General features: G+C 33.0%; 7 non-coding genes across 7 annotated transcripts; all 7 read left to right on the top strand.

The window, feature by feature from the left end:
* The first annotated feature begins 77 nt into the window (after positions 1–77).
* Positions 78–158, top strand: TRNAL-UAG. Its single transcript has one exon. It is a non-coding gene; the product is annotated as a tRNA-Leu (tRNA).
* A 1,824-nt stretch (positions 159–1,982) lies between these two features.
* On the top strand, positions 1,983–2,063 carry TRNAL-UAG. Its single transcript has one exon. It is a non-coding gene; the product is annotated as a tRNA-Leu (tRNA).
* Positions 2,064–7,698: 5,635 nt separating this feature from the next.
* On the top strand, positions 7,699–7,779 carry TRNAL-CAG. Its single transcript has one exon. It is a non-coding gene; the product is annotated as a tRNA-Leu (tRNA).
* Positions 7,780–9,485: 1,706 nt separating this feature from the next.
* Positions 9,486–9,566, top strand: TRNAL-CAG. The gene has a single exon. It is a non-coding gene; the product is annotated as a tRNA-Leu (tRNA).
* A 1,761-nt stretch (positions 9,567–11,327) lies between these two features.
* Positions 11,328–11,408, top strand: TRNAL-CAG. Its single transcript has one exon. It is a non-coding gene; the product is annotated as a tRNA-Leu (tRNA).
* Positions 11,409–13,115: 1,707 nt separating this feature from the next.
* Positions 13,116–13,196, top strand: TRNAL-CAG. The gene has a single exon. It is a non-coding gene; the product is annotated as a tRNA-Leu (tRNA).
* Positions 13,197–14,901: 1,705 nt separating this feature from the next.
* Positions 14,902–14,982, top strand: TRNAL-CAG. The gene has a single exon. It is a non-coding gene; the product is annotated as a tRNA-Leu (tRNA).
* Positions 14,983–16,009: the final 1,027 nt, after the last annotated feature.

Below are 16,009 nucleotides of genomic sequence, written 5' to 3' on the forward strand. Positions count from 1 at the left end.
CTTGCCTGTTACCAGAACAAGAAGACAACTTGTCACCTAGAACAAAGAAAAAGATATCCTAAATTGTTAGGTTCAAAGTCAAGATGGCCGAGTTGGTCTAAGGTGCCAGTTTTAGGTACTGGTCCGAAAGGGCATGGGTTCAAATCCCATTCTTGACATCTTTTACAAATATTAGCAAAGCCCTAAAAAAAACCCATAAAAAGTCGGTCATCAAGCCAGGTACGCTGTAGGCAGTCAGGTAGAGGCGCCTAGGACACTTTACCTATGTTGGAAAGAACGCCCCCCACTGGTCTGACAATCGCATGGCACTCGGGCGGCTCGTCAGTTGGATCGGGTGGGCGACCAAACTAGAAAGTCGGTGTGTCCCCGACGGTGTACACACCCCAGAGGCGGATTCAGCGGAGATTCTTTCATTGTACGTCATGTCACTACCTTTTTTCACATTAGGATGGAAGTGCTGTAGTTTTAGAAGATTTTCTAAGATTATTTTAGTTAATTTCTTCTTTCTTGCCTTCTTGATGGACCATATTTCTTGCATAAATACCCTCATGGGTCACACTGGAAAGGATCTGAATTTCAAGACACAAATCGTTACTCTTTCTCACTTTTTACTTCATATATTCCTTTGTTACTTAGTATTTTACGATACTGTTGGCCCGTCGTGCGGCTGACTTTAGCCGTAAAACCGAAAATATGCCTTTCTTTAATTTAGAATTAGATATCTACAACGCATTTATTCCAAAAAAAAAAAAAAAAATTTATTCATTATCAAAAAAAAAAAAAAAAAGAGATATAGTATCATTAGTTATAATGTCTTTATTTTCTACAATATATAGATTCCTTACTTTCAAATTCATTAATTAATTATAATCACTACATTGTCCATTGTCTTCTTTTTACACGATTTTGTAATTAAATATCAACGTTAAATACAAAATTAGTTATATATTTATTTATCAAGTATTTTATTAATACCATGGGAAAATAATAATAAAATAGTTTCAAGCCAATCATATTAACTACTTAGGGAGGATTTGTAGACAAAGAGCGTATTCAAACAATCCAAGAATTTAAAGCGGAAAACTACCTTGTAATATCTCTGGACTACATAACAGTTGTCTAGTTTAAAGGTAACTCACATTTCTTTATTATGATGATTTAAAGTGTATAAATTTTTATTACCTTATAAAATCTTATTCCTTAAATAAACTAGGAATTTCTCTATCAGCAAGAACTAATTCAACAATAATGGTTGAATCAAAAGTAACTCGAGCAGAAAACATAAATGACTGGTATGCGTTTATGTTGATAATATTATGTAAATGGTAATTTGATCATTATCTTGCGTAGCTACATTTAAAACTCATTATTAAAAATGTCAAAGTTGGGCAATAGAACATCATGGAACATTTGACGCATTGAAAAGATGTTGAGAGTACAACAATGCCCATGCAAATCCAGAAAATAAAGAAATTTTAAAAATAGAGACCGCAGCAGCATTCATTGATCATGTATGTAAAATAGTTATTGGGCATTCTTTAAATATATTAGAACTAATATAAATCTAAAATTCATTTGTATTTCTAGACTCAACCAGTTTGGATTAAAGGCAAAATCAACATCAACCTTAATAACATAAACACTCAGTATTCGGACTACCATCGGGGTCATTGTTGTTACTTGCAAGTAAACAAGTTATGGAACTAGAACAAGAGGCACTACTCTTGAACCATCTACAAATATAATAAACATTAATATTTTGTTTAATACTTTAACATGAAACATGTAGGGTAGAAAAACTACCACTATCAAATATCAACAGTTCCGGATGTGCCACCCAAATTCAGATCTAAAGTAGGAATAGGACACCAAATGATCGAGAGACATATCAAAACTGGAGCCTACCTTGCCTGTTACCAGAACAAGAAGACAACTTGTCACCTAGAACAAAGAAAAAGATATCCTAAATTGTTGGGTTCAAAGTCAAGATGGCCGAGTTGGTCTAAGGCGCCAGTTTTAGGTACTGGTCCGAAAGGGCATGGGTTCAAATCCCATTCTTGACATCTTTTACAAATATTAGTAAAGCCCCCAAAAAAACCCATAAAAAGTCGGTCATCAAGCCAGGTACGCTGTAGGCAGTCGGGTAGAGGCGCCTAGGACACTTTACCTATGTTGGAAAGAACGCCCCCCCACTGGTCTGACGATCACATGGCACTCGGGCGGCTCGTCAGTTGGATCGGGTGGGCGACCAAACTAGGCAGTCGGTGTGTCCCCGACGGTGTACACACACCCCAGAGGCGGATTCAACGGAGATTCTTTCATTGTACGTCATGTCACTACCTTTTTTCACATTCGGATGGAAGTGCTGTAGTTTTAGAAGATTTTCTAAGATTATTTTAGTTAATTTCTTCTTTCTTGCCTTCTTGATGACCATATTTCTTGCATAAATACCCTCATGGGTCACACTGGAAAGGATCTGAATTTCAAGACACAAATCGTTACTCTTTCTCACTTTTTACTTCATATATTCCTTTGGTACTTAGTATTTTACGATACTGTTGGCCCGTCGTGCGGCTAAATTTAGCCGTAAAACCGAAAATATGCCTTTCTTTAATTTAGAATTAGATATCTACAACGCATTTATTCCAAAAAAAAAAAAAAATTTATTCATTATCAAAAAAAAAAAAAGAGATATAGTATCATTAGTTATAATGTCTTTATTTTCTACAATATATAGATTCCTTACTTTCAAATTTATTAATTAATTATAATCACTACATTGTCCATTGTCTTCTTTTTACACGATTTTGTAATTAAATATCAACGTTAAATACAAAATTAGTTATATATTTATTTTTCAAGTATTTTATTAATACCATGGGAAAATAATAATAAAATAGTTTCAAGCCAATAATATTAACTACTTAGGGAGGATTTGTAGACAAAGAGCGTATTCAAACAATCCAAGAATTTAAAGCGGAAAACTACCTTGTAATATCTCTGGACTACATAACAGTTGTCCAGTTTAAAGGTAACTCACATTTCTTTATTGTGATGATTTAAACTGTACAAATTTTTATTACCTTATCAAATCTTATTCCTTAAATAAACTAGGAATTTCTCTATCTGCAAGAACTAATTCAACAATAATGGTTGAATCAAAAGTAACTCGAGCAGAAAACATAAATGACTGGTATGCGTTTATGCTGATAATTATATGTAAATGGTAATTAGATCATTATCTTGCGTAGCTACATTTAAAACTCATTATTAAAAATGTCAAAGTTGGGCAATAGAACATCATGGAACAGTTGACGCATTGAAAAGATGTTGAGACTACAACAATTCCCATGCAAATCCAGAAAATAAAGAAATTTTAAAAATAGAGACCGCAGCAGCATTCATTGATCATGTATGTAAAATAGTTATTTAGCAATCTTTAAATATATTAAATCTAATATAAATCTACAATTCAATGGTATTTCTATACTCAACCAGTTTGGATAAAAGTCAAAATCAACATCAACCTTAATAACAAAAACACTCAGTATTCGAACTACCATCAGGGTCATTGTTGTTACTAGCAAGTAAACAAGTTATGGAACTAGAATAAGAGGCACTACTCTTGAACCTTCTACAAATATAATAAACATTAATATTTTGTTTAATACTTTAACATGAAACATGTAGGGTAAAAAAACTACCAGTGTCAAATATCAACAGTTCCGGATGTGCCACCCAAATGCAGATCTAAAGAAGGAATAGGACACCAAATGATCGAGAGACATATCAAAACTGGAGCTTAGCCAGCCTGTTACCAGAACAAGAAGAAAACTTGTCGCCTAGAACAAAGAAAAAGATATCCTAAATTGTCAGGTTCAAAGCCAAGATGGCCGAGTTGGTCTAAGGCACCAGTTTTAGGTACTGGTTCGAAAGGGCATGGGTTCAAATCCCATTGTTGAAATATTTTACAAATATTAGCAAAGCCCAAAAAAAACCCATAAAAAGTCGGTCATCCAGCCAGGTACGCTGTAGGCAGTTGGGTAGAGGCCCCTAGGACACTTTACCTATGTGGGAAAGAACCCCCCCCCCCCACCAGTCTGACGATCGCATGGCACTCGGGCGGTTCGTCAGTTAGATCGGGTGGGCGACCAAACTAGGCAGTCGGTGTGTCCCCGACGGTGTACAAACACCCCAGAGGCGGATTCAGCGGAGATTCTTTCATTGTACGTCATGTCACTACCTTTTTTCACATTCGGATGGAAGTGCTGTAGTTTTAGAAGATTTTCTATGATTATTTTAGTTAATTTTTTCTTTCTTGCCTTCTTGATGACCATATTTCTTGCATAAATACCCTCATGGGTCACACTGGAAAGGATCAGAATTTCAAGACACAAATCGTTACTCTTTCTCACTTTTTACTTCATATATTCCTTTGGTACTTAGTATTTTACGATACTGTTGGCCCGTCGTGCGGCTAAATTTAGCCGTAAAACCGAAAATATGCCTTTCTTTAATTTAGAATTAGATATCTACAACGCATTTATTCCAAAAAAAAAAAAAAATTTATTCATTATCAAAAAAAAAAAAGAGATATAGTATCATTAGTTATAATGTCTTTATTTTCTACAATATATAGATTCCTTACTTTCAAATTTATTAATTAATTATAATCACTACATTGTCCATTGTCTTCTTTTTACACGATTTTGTAATTAAATATCAACGTTAAATACAAAATTAGTTATATATTTATTTTTCAAGTATTTTATTAATACCATGGGAAAATAATAATAAAATAGTTTCAAGCCAATAATATTAACTACTTAGGGAGGATTTGTAGACAAAGAGCGTATTCAAACAATCCAAGAATTTAAAGCGGAAAACTACCTTGTAATATCTCTGGACTACATAACAGTTGTCCAGTTTAAAGGTAACTCACATTTCTTTATTGTGATGATTTAAACTGTACAAATTTTTATTACCTTATCAAATCTTATTCCTTAAATAAACTAGGAATTTCTCTATCTGCAAGAACTAATTCAACAATAATGGTTGAATCAAAAGTAACTCGAGCAGAAAACATAAATGACTGGTATGCGTTTATGCTGATAATTATATGTAAATGGTAATTAGATCATTATCTTGCGTAGCTACATTTAAAACTCATTATTAAAAATGTCAAAGTTGGGCAATAGAACATCATGGAACAGTTGACGCATTGAAAAGATGTTGAGACTACAACAATTCCCATGCAAATCCAGAAAATAAAGAAATTTTAAAAATAGAGACCGCAGCAGCATTCATTGATCATGTATGTAAAATAGTTATTTAGCAATCTTTAAATATATTAAATCTAATATAAATCTACAATTCAATGGTATTTCTATACTCAACCAGTTTGGATAAAAGTCAAAATCAACATCAACCTTAATAACAAAAACACTCAGTATTCGAACTACCATCAGGGTCATTGTTGTTACTAGCAAGTAAACAAGTTATGGAACTAGAATAAGAGGCACTACTCTTGAACCTTCTACAAATATAATAAACATTAATATTTTGTTTAATACTTTAACATGAAACATGTAGGGTAAAAAAACTACCAGTGTCAAATATCAACAGTTCCGGATGTGCCACCCAAATGCAGATCTAAAGAAGGAATAGGACACCAAATGATCGAGAGACATATCAAAACTGGAGCTTAGCCAGCCTGTTACCAGAACAAGAAGAAAACTTGTCGCCTAGAACAAAGAAAAAGATATCCTAAATTGTCAGGTTCAAAGCCAAGATGGCCGAGTTGGTCTAAGGCACCAGTTTTAGGTACTGGTTCGAAAGGGCATGGGTTCAAATCCCATTGTTGAAATATTTTACAAATATTAGCAAAGCCCAAAAAAAACCCATAAAAAGTCGGTCATCCAGCCAGGTACGCTGTAGGCAGTTGGGTAGAGGCCCCTAGGACACTTTACCTATGTGGGAAAGAACCCCCCCCCCCCCCCCCCCACCAGTCTGACGATCGCATGGCACTCGGGCGGTTCGTCAGTTAGATCGGGTGGGCGACCAAACTAGGCAGTCGGTGTGTCCCCGACGGTGTACAAACACCCCAGAGGCGGATTCAGCGGAGATTCTTTCATTGTACGTCATGTCACTACCTTTTTTCACATTCGGATGGAAGTGCTGTAGTTTTAGAAGATTTTCTATGATTATTTTAGTTAATTTTTTCTTTCTTGCCTTCTTGATGACCATATTTCTTGCATAAATACCCTCATGGGTCACACTGGAAAGGATCAGAATTTCAAGACACAAATCGTTACTCTTTCTCACTTTTTACTTCATATATTCCTTTGTTACTTAGTATTTTACGATACTGTTGGCCCGTCGTGCGGCTGCCCTTAACCGTAAAACCGAAAATATGCCTTTCTTAAATTTAGAATTAAATATCTACAACGCATTTATTCCAAAAAAAAAAATAAAAATTATTCATTATCAAAAAAAAAAAAAAAGAGATATAGTATCATTAGTTATAATGTCTTTATTTTCTACAATATATAGATTCCTTACTTTCAAATTCATTAATTAATTATAATCACTACATTGTCCATTGTCTTCTTTTTACACGATTTTGTAATTAAATATCAACGTTAAATACAAAATTAGTTATATATTTATTTATCAAGTATTTTATTAATACCAAGGGAAAATAATAATAAAATAGTTTCAAGCCAATCATATTAACTACTTTGGGAGGATTTGTAGACAAAGAGCATATTCAAACAATCCAAGAAATTAAAGCGGAAAACTACCTTGTAATATCTCTGGACTACATAACAATTGTCCAGTTTAAAGGTAACTCACATTTCTTTATTGTGATGATTTAAAGTGTATAAATTTTTATTACCTTATCAAATCTTATTCCTTAAATAAACTAAGAATTTCTCTATCTGCAAGAACTAATTCAACAATAATGGTTGAATCAAAAGTAACTCGAGCAGAAAACATAAATGACTGGTATGCGTTTATGCTAATAATTATATGTAAATGGTAATTAGATCATTATCTTGCGTAGCTACATTTAAAACTCATTATTAAAAATGTCAAAGTTGGGCAATAGAACATCATGGAACAGTTGACGCATTGAAAAGATGTTGAGACTACAACAATGCCCATGCAAATCCAGAAAATAAAGAAATTTTAAAAATAGAGACCGCAGCAGCATTCATTGATCATGTATGTAAAATAGTTATTGTGCATTCTTTAAATATATTAGATCTAATATAAATCTACAATTCATTTGTATTTCTATACTCAACTAGTTTGGGTAAAAGTCAAAATCAACATCAACCTTAATAACAAAAACACTCAGTATTCGGACTACCATCAGGGTCATTGTTGTTACTAGCAAGTAAACTAGTTATGGAACTTGAACAAGAGGCACTACTCTTGAACCTTCTACAAATATAATAAACATTAATATTTTGTTTAATACTTTAACATGAAACATGTAGGGTAAAAAAACTTCCAGTGTCAAATATCAATAGTTCCGGATGTGCCACCCAAATACAGATCTAAAGAAGGAATAGGACACCAAATGATTGAGAGACATATCAAAACTGGAGCCTAGCCAGCCTGTTACCAGAACAAGAAGACAACTTGTCACCTAGAAAAAAGAAAAAGATATCCTAAATTATTGGGTTCAAAGTCAAGATGGCCGAGTTGGTCTAAGGCGCCAGTTTCAGGTACTGGTCCGAAAGGGCATGGGTTCAAATCCCATTCTTGACATCATTTACAAATATTAGCAAATCCCAAAAAAAAAAACCCATAAAAAGTCGGTCATCCAGCTAGGTACGCTGTAGGCAGTCGGGTAGAGGCACCTAGGACACTTTACCTATGTGGGAAAGAACGCCCCCCACTGGTCAGACGATCGCATGGCACCGACGGTGTACACACCCAGAGGCGGAGATTCTTTCATTGTACGCCATGTCACTACCTTTTTGTTAATTTCTTCTTTCTTGCCTTCTTGATGACCATATTTCTTGCATAAAAACCGTCATGGGTTACACTGGAAAGGATCCGAATTTCAAGACACAAATCGTTACTCTTTCTCACTTTTTACTTCATATATTCCTTTGTTACTTTGTATTTTACGATGGTGTTGGCCCGTCGTGCGGCTGCCCTTAGCCGTAAAATCGAAAATATGCCATTCTTTAATTTAGAATTAGATATCTACAACGTATTTATTCCAAAAATAAATAAATTATTCATTATCAAAAAACTTTAAAAAAAAAAAAAGAAGATATAATATCATTTGTTATAATGTCTTTATGTTCTACAATATATAGATTCCTTACTTTGAAATTTATTAATTAATTATAATCACTGCATTGTCCATTGTCTTCTTTTTACACGATCTTGTAATTATATATCAACGTTAAATACAAAATTAGATATATATTTATTTATAAAGTATTTTATTAATACCATGGGAAAACAATAATAAAATAGTTTCAAGCCAATCATATTAACTACTTAGGGAGGATTTGTAGACAAAGAGCGTATTCAAACAATCCAAGAAATTAAAGCGGAAAACTACCTTGTAATATCTCTGGACTACATAACAGTTGTCTAGTTTAAAGGTAAATCACATTTCTTTATTGTGATGATTTAAAGTGTATAAATATTTATTACCTTATCAAATCTTATTCCTTAAATAAACTAGGAATTTCTCTATCTGCAAGAACTAATTCAACAATAATGGTTGAATCAAAAGTAACTCGAGCAGAAAACATAAATGACTGGTATGCGTTTATGCTGATAATATTATGTAAATGGTAATTAGATCATTATCTTGCGTAGCTACATTTAAAACTCATTATTAAAAATGTCAAAGTTGGGCAATAGAACATCATGGAACATTTGACGCATTGAAAAGATGTTGAGAGTACAACAATGCCCATGCAAATCCAGAAAATAAAGAAATTTTAAAAATAGAGACCGCAGCAGCATTCATTGATCATGTATGTAAAATAGTTATTGTGCATTCTTTAAATATATTATAACTAATATAAATATAAAATTCATTTGTATTTCTAGACTCAACCAGTTTGGATTAAAGGCAAAATCAACATCAACCTTAATAACAAAAACACTCAGTATTCGGACTACCATCAGGGTCATTGTTGTTACTAGCAAGTAAACAAGTTATGGAACTAGAACAAGAGGCACTATATTTGAACCTTCTACAAATATAATAAACATTAATATTTTGTTTAATACTTTAACATGAAACATGTAGGGTAAAAAAACTACCATTGTCAAATATCAACTGTTCGGGATGTGCCACCCAAATATAGATTGAAAGAAGGAATAGAACACCAAATGTTCGAGAGACATATCAAAACTGGAGCCTAGCCAGCCTGTTACCAGAACAAGAAGACAACTTGTCACCTAGAAAAAAGAAAAAGATATCCTAAATTATTGGGTTCAAAGTCAAGATGGCCGAGTTGGTCTAAGGCGCCAGTTTCAGGTACTGGTCCGAAAGGGCATGGGTTCAAATCCCATTCTTGACATCATTTACAAATATTAGCAAATCCCAAAAAAAAATCCCATAAAAAGTTGGTCATCCAGCCAGGTACGCTGTAGGCAGTCGGGTAGAGGCGCCTAGGACACTTTACCTATGTGGGAAAGAACGCTCACGCGAACGCCCACGATCGCATGGCACCGACGGTGTACACACCCAGAGGCGGAGATTCTTTCATTGTACGCCATGTCACTACCTTTTTTCACATCAGGATGGAAGTGCGGTAGTTTTAGAAGGTTTTCTAAGATTATTTTTGTTAATTTCTTCTTTCTTGCCTTCTTGATGACCATATTTCTTGCATAAAAACCATCATGGGTTACACTGGAAAGGATCCGAATTTCAAGACACAAATCGTTTCTCTTTCTCACTTTTTACTTCATATATTCCTTTGTCAGTTTGTATTTTACGATGGTGTTGGCCCGTCGTCCGGCTGCCCTTAGCCGTAAAATCGAAAATATGCCATTCTTTAATTTAGAATTAGATATCTACAACGTATTTATTCCAAAAATAAATAAATTATTCATTATCAAAAAACTTAAAAAAAAAAAAAAGAAGAAGATATAATATCATTTGTTATAATGTCTTTATGTTCTACAATATATAGATTCCTTACTTTGAAATTTATTAATTAATTATAATCACTGCATTGTCCATTGTCTTCTTTTTACACGATCTTGTAATTATATATCAACGTTAAATACAAAATTAGATATATATTTATTTATAAAGTATTTTATTAATACCATGGGCAAACAATAATAAAATAGTTTCAAGCCAATCATATTAACTACTTAGGGAGGATTTGTAGACAAAGAGCGTATTCAAACAATCCAAGAAATTAAAGCGGAAAACTACCTTGTAATATCTCTGGACTACATAACAGTTGTCTAGTTTAAAGGTAAATCACATTTCTTTATTGTGATGATTTAAAGTGTATAAATTTTTATTACCTTATCAAATCTTATTCCTTAAATAAACTAGGAATTTCTCTATCTGCAAGAACTAATTCAACAATAATGGTTGAATCAAAAGTAACTCGAGCAGAAAACATAAATGACTGGTATGCGTTTATGTTGATAATATTATGTAAATGGTAATTTGATCATTATCTTGCGTAGCTACATTTAAAACTCATTATTAAAAATGTCAAAGTTGGGCAATAGAACATCATGGAACATTTGACGCATTGAAAAGATGTTGAGAGTACAACAATGCCCATGCAAATCCAGAAAATAAAGAAATTTTAAAAATAGAGACCGCAGCAGCATTCATTGATCATGTATGTAAAATAGTTATTGGGCATTCTTTAAATATATTAGAACTAATATAAATCTAAAATTCATTTGTATTTCTAGACTCAACCAGTTTGGATTAAAGGCAAAATCAACATCAACCTTAATAACAAAAACACTCAGTATTCGGACTACCATCAGGGTCATTGTTGTTACTAGCAAGTAAACAAGTTATGGAACTAGAACAAGAGGCACTATATTTGAACCTTCTACAAATATAATAAACATTAATATTTTGTTTAATACTTTAACATGAAACATGTAGGGTAAAAAAACTACCATTGTCAAATATCAACTGTTCGGGATGTGCCACACAAATATAGATTGAAAGAAGGAATAGAACACCAAATGTTCGAGAGACATATCAAAACTGGAGCCTAGCCAGCCTGTTACCAGAACAAGAAGACAACTTGTCACCTAGAAAAAAGAAAAAGATATCCTAAATTATTGGGTTCAAAGTCAAGATGGCCGAGTTGGTCTAAGGCGCCAGTTTCAGGTACTGGTCCGAAAGGGCATGGGTTCAAATCCCATTCTTGACATCATTTACAAATATTAGCAAATCCCAAAAAAAAAACCCATAAAAAGTCGGTCATCCAGCCAGGTACGCTGTAGGCAGTCGGGTAGAGGCACCTAGGACACTTTACCTATGTGGGAAAGAACGCCCCCAACTGGTCAGACGATCGCATGGCGCCGACGGTGTACACACCCAGAGGCGGAGATTCTTTCATTGTACGCCATGTCACTACCTTTTTGTTAATTTCTTCTTTCTTGCCTTCTTGATGACCATATTTCTTGCATAAAAACCATCATGGGTTACACTGGAAAGGATCCGAATTTCAAGACACAAATCGTTACTCTTTCTCACTTTTTACTTCATATATTCCTTTGTCAGTTTGTATTTTACGATGGTGTTGGCCCGTCGTGCGGCTGCCCTTAACCGTAAAATCGAAAATATGCCATTCTTTAATTTAGAATTAGATATCTATAACGTATTTATTCCAAAAATAAATAAATTATTCATTATCAAAAAACTTTAAAAAAAAAAAAGAAGAAGATATAATATCATTTGTTATAATGTCTTTATGTTCTACAATATATAGATTCCTTACTTTGAAATTTATTAATTAATTATAATCACTGCATTGTCCATTGTCTTCTTTTTACACGATTTTGTAATTATATATCAACGTTAAATACAAAATTAGATATATATTTATTTATAAAGTATTTTATTAATACCATGGGCAAACAATAATAAAATAGTTTCAAGCCAATCATATTAACTACATAGGGAGGATTTGTAGACAAAGAGCGTATTCAAACAATCCAAGAAATTAAAGCGGAAAACTACCTTGTAATATCTCTGGACTACATAACAGTTGTCTAGTTTAAAGGTAAATCACATTTCTTTATTGTGATGATTTAAAGTGTATAAATTTTTATTACCTTATCAAATCTTATTCCTTAAATAAACTAGGAATTTCTCTATCTGCAAGAACTAATTCAACAATAACGGTTGAATCAAAAGTAACTCGAGCAGAAAACATAAATGACTGGTATGCGTTTATGCTGATAATATTATGTAAATGGTAATTAGATCATTATCTTGCGTAGCTACATTTAAAACTCATTATTAAAAATGTCAAAGTTGGGCAATAGAACATCATGGAACATTTGACGCATTGAAAAGATGTTGAGAGTACAACAATGCCCATGCAAATCCAGAAAATAAAGAAATTTTAAAAATAGAGACCGCAGCAGCATTCATTGATCATGTATGTAAAATAGTTATTGGGCATTCTTTAAATATATTAGAACTAATATAAATCTAAAATTCATTTGTATTTCTAGACTCAACCAGTTTGGATTAAAGGCAAAATCAACATCAACCTTAATAACAAAAACACTCAGTATTCGGACTACCATCAGGGTCATTGTTGTTACTAGCAAGTAAACAAGTTATGGAACTAGAACAAGAGGCACTATATTTGAACCTTCTACAAATATAATAAACATTAATATTTTGTTTAATACTTTAACATGAAACATGTAGGGTAAAAAAACTACCATTGTAAAATATCAACTGTTCGGGATGTGCCACACAAATATAGATTGAAAGAAGGAATAGAACACCAAATGTTCGAGAGACATATCAAAACTGGAGCCTAGCCAGCCTGTTACCAGAACAAGAAGACAACTTGTCACCTAGAAAAAAGAAAAAGATATCCTAAATTATTGGGTTCAAAGTCAAGATGGCCGAGTTGGTCTAAGGCGCCAGTTTCAGGTACTGGTCCGAAAGGGCATGGGTTCAAATCCCATTCTTGACATCATTTACAAATATTAGCAAATCCCAAAAAAAAAACCCATAAAAAGTCGGTCATCCAGCTAGGTACGCTGTAGGCAGTCGGGTAGAGGCACCTAGGACACTTTACCTATGTGGGAAAGAACGCCCCCCACTGGTCAGACGATCGCATGGCACCGACGGTGTACACACCCAGAGGCGGAGATTCTTTCATTGTACGCCATGTCACTACCTTTTTGTTAATTTCTTCTTTCTTGCCTTCTTGATGACCATATTTCTTGCATAAAAACCATCATGGGTTACACTGGAAAGGATCCGAATTTCAAGACACAAATCGTTACTCTTTCTCACTTTTTACTTCATATATTTCTTTGTTACTTTGTATTTTACGATGGTGTTGGCCCGTCGTGCGGCTGCCCTTAGCCGTAAAATCGAAAATATGCCATTCTTTAATTTAGAATTAGATATCTACAACGTATTTATTCCAAAAATAAATAAATTATTCATTATCAAAAAACTTTAAAAAAAAAAAAAGAAGATATAATATCATTTGTTATAATGTCTTTATGTTCTACAATATATAGATTCCTTACTTTGAAATTTATTAATTAATTATAATCACTGCATTGTCCATTGTCTTCTTTTTACACGATCTTGTAATTATATATCAACGTTAAATACAAAATTAGATATATATTTATTTATAAAGTATTTTATTAATACCATGGGAAAACAATAATAAAATAGTTTCAAGCCAATCATATTAACTACTTAGGGAGGATTTGTAGACAAAGAGCGTATTCAAACAATCCAAGAAATTAAAGCGGAAAACTACCTTGTAATATCTCTGGACTACATAACAGTTGTCTAGTTTAAAGGTAAATCACATTTCTTTATTGTGATGATTTAAAGTGTATAAATATTTATTACCTTATCAAATCTTATTCCTTAAATAAACTAGGAATTTCTCTATCTGCAAGAACTAATTCAACAATAATGGTTGAATCAAAAGTAACTCGAGCAGAAAACATAAATGACTGGTATGCATTTATGCTGATAATATTATGTAAATGGTAATTAGATCATTATCTTGCGTAGCTACATTTAAAACTCATTATTAAAAATGTCAAAGTTGGGCAATAGAACATCATGGAACATTTGACGCATTGAAAAGATGTTGAGAGTACAACAATGCCCATGCAAATCCAGAAAATAAAGAAATTTTAAAAATAGAGACCGCAGCAGCATTCATTGATCATGTATGTAAAATAGTTATTGTGCATTCATTAAATATATTATAACTAATATAAATATAAAATTCATTTGTATTTCTAGACTCAACCAGTTTGGATTAAAGGCAAAATCAACATCAACCTTAATAACAAAAACACTCAGTATTCGGACTACCATCAGGGTCATTGTTGTTACTAGCAAGTAAACAAGTTATGGAACTAGAACAAGAGGCACTATATTTGAACCTTCTACAAATATAATAAACATTAATATTTTGTTTAATACTTTAACATGAAACATGTAGGGTAAAAAAACTACCATTGTCAAATATCAACTGTTCGGGATGTGCCACCCAAATATAGATTGAAAGAAGGAATAGAACACCAAATGTTCGAGAGACATATCAAAACTGGAGCCTAGCCAGCCTGTTACCAGAACAAGAAGACAACTTGTCACCTAGAAAAAAGAAAAAGATATCCTAAATTATTGGGTTCAAAGTCAAGATGGCCGAGTTGGTCTAAGGCGCCAGTTTCAGGTACTGGTCCGAAAGGGCATGGGTTCAAATCCCATTCTTGACATCATTTACAAATATTAGCAAATCCCAAAAAAAAATCCCATAAAAAGTTGGTCATCCAGCCAGGTACGCTGTAGGCAGTCGGGTAGAGGCGCCTAGGACACTTTACCTATGTGGGAAAGAACGCTTACGCGAACGCCCACGATCGCATGGCACCGACGGTGTACACACCCAGAGGCGGAGATTCTTTCATTGTACGCCATGTCACTACCTTTTTTCACATCAGGATGGAAGTGCGGTAGTTTTAGAAGGTTTTCTAAGATTATTTTTGTTAATTTCTTCTTTCTTGCCTTCTTGATGACCATATTTCTTGCATAAAAACCATCATGGGTTACACTGGAAAGGATCCGAATTTCAAGACACAAATCGTTTCTCTTTCTCACTTTTTACTTCATATATTCCTTTGTCAGTTTGTATTTTACGATGGTGTTGGCCCGTCGTCCGGCTGCCCTTAGCCGTAAAATCGAAAATATGCCATTCTTTAATTTAGAATTAGATATCTACAACGTATTTATTCCAAAAATAAATAAATTATTCATTATCAAAAAACTTAAAAAAAAAAAAAAAAGAAGAAGATATAATATCATTTGTTATAATGTCTTTATGTTCTACAATATATAGATTCCTTACTTTGAAATTTATTAATTTATTATAATCACTGCATTGTCCATTGTCTTCTTTTTACACGATCTTGTAATTATATATCAACGTTAAATACAAAATTAGATATATATTTATTTATAAAGTATTTTATTAATACCATGGGCAAACAATAATAAAATAGTTTCAAGCCAATCATATTAACTACTTAGGGAGGATTTGTAGACAAAGAGCGTATTCAAACAATCCAAGAAATTAAAGCGGAAAACTACCTTGTAATATCTCTGGACTACATAACAGTTGTCTAGTTTAAAGGTAAATCACATTTCTTTATTGTGATGATTTAAAGTGTATAAATTTTTATTACCTTATCAAATCTTATTCCTTAAATAAACTAGGAATTTCTCTATCTGCAAGAACTAATTCAACAA

Source organism: Ipomoea nil, unplaced genomic scaffold (assembly GCF_001879475.1).
Source record: "Ipomoea nil cultivar Tokyo-kokei standard unplaced genomic scaffold, Asagao_1.1 scaffold2792, whole genome shotgun sequence".
Classification (NCBI taxonomy): domain Eukaryota; kingdom Viridiplantae; phylum Streptophyta; class Magnoliopsida; order Solanales; family Convolvulaceae; genus Ipomoea; species Ipomoea nil.